Consider the following 384-nt stretch of genomic DNA (forward strand, 5'->3'; position numbering starts at 1 on the left):
CTGAAAGGAGACAGTTGGACCCCTTCTATGGCTCCGCGGGAAAGATAGCGAGAGTTGTGTTGAGGGATTTCTGTAATCATCAGCTTCTCGATTGGAGACCGTCTCCTTTTGCTAATGTTATACTCGGTATTTTATTTTTTTATTTTTTATTTTTTTTTTTTGTTTTATTTTGTTTTGTTTTGTTTTGTTTTATTCTTTTTTATCTTATTTTATTCTTTTTTGTTTTGTTTTGTTTTGTTTTGTTTTACTTTGTTTTGTTTTGTTTTATTTTGTTTTGTTTGTTTTGTTTTTTTTTTTTGTTTGTTTTGTTTATTTTTGTTTATTTATTCCGTTTCTTTTATTTACTTTATTTTATTTTATTTATTTAATATTTTTTATTTATTG

Source organism: Eimeria mitis, genomic scaffold (assembly GCF_000499745.2).
Source record: "Eimeria mitis Houghton genomic scaffold, Emh_scaff385, whole genome shotgun sequence".
Classification (NCBI taxonomy): Eukaryota; Apicomplexa; class Conoidasida; order Eucoccidiorida; family Eimeriidae; genus Eimeria; species Eimeria mitis.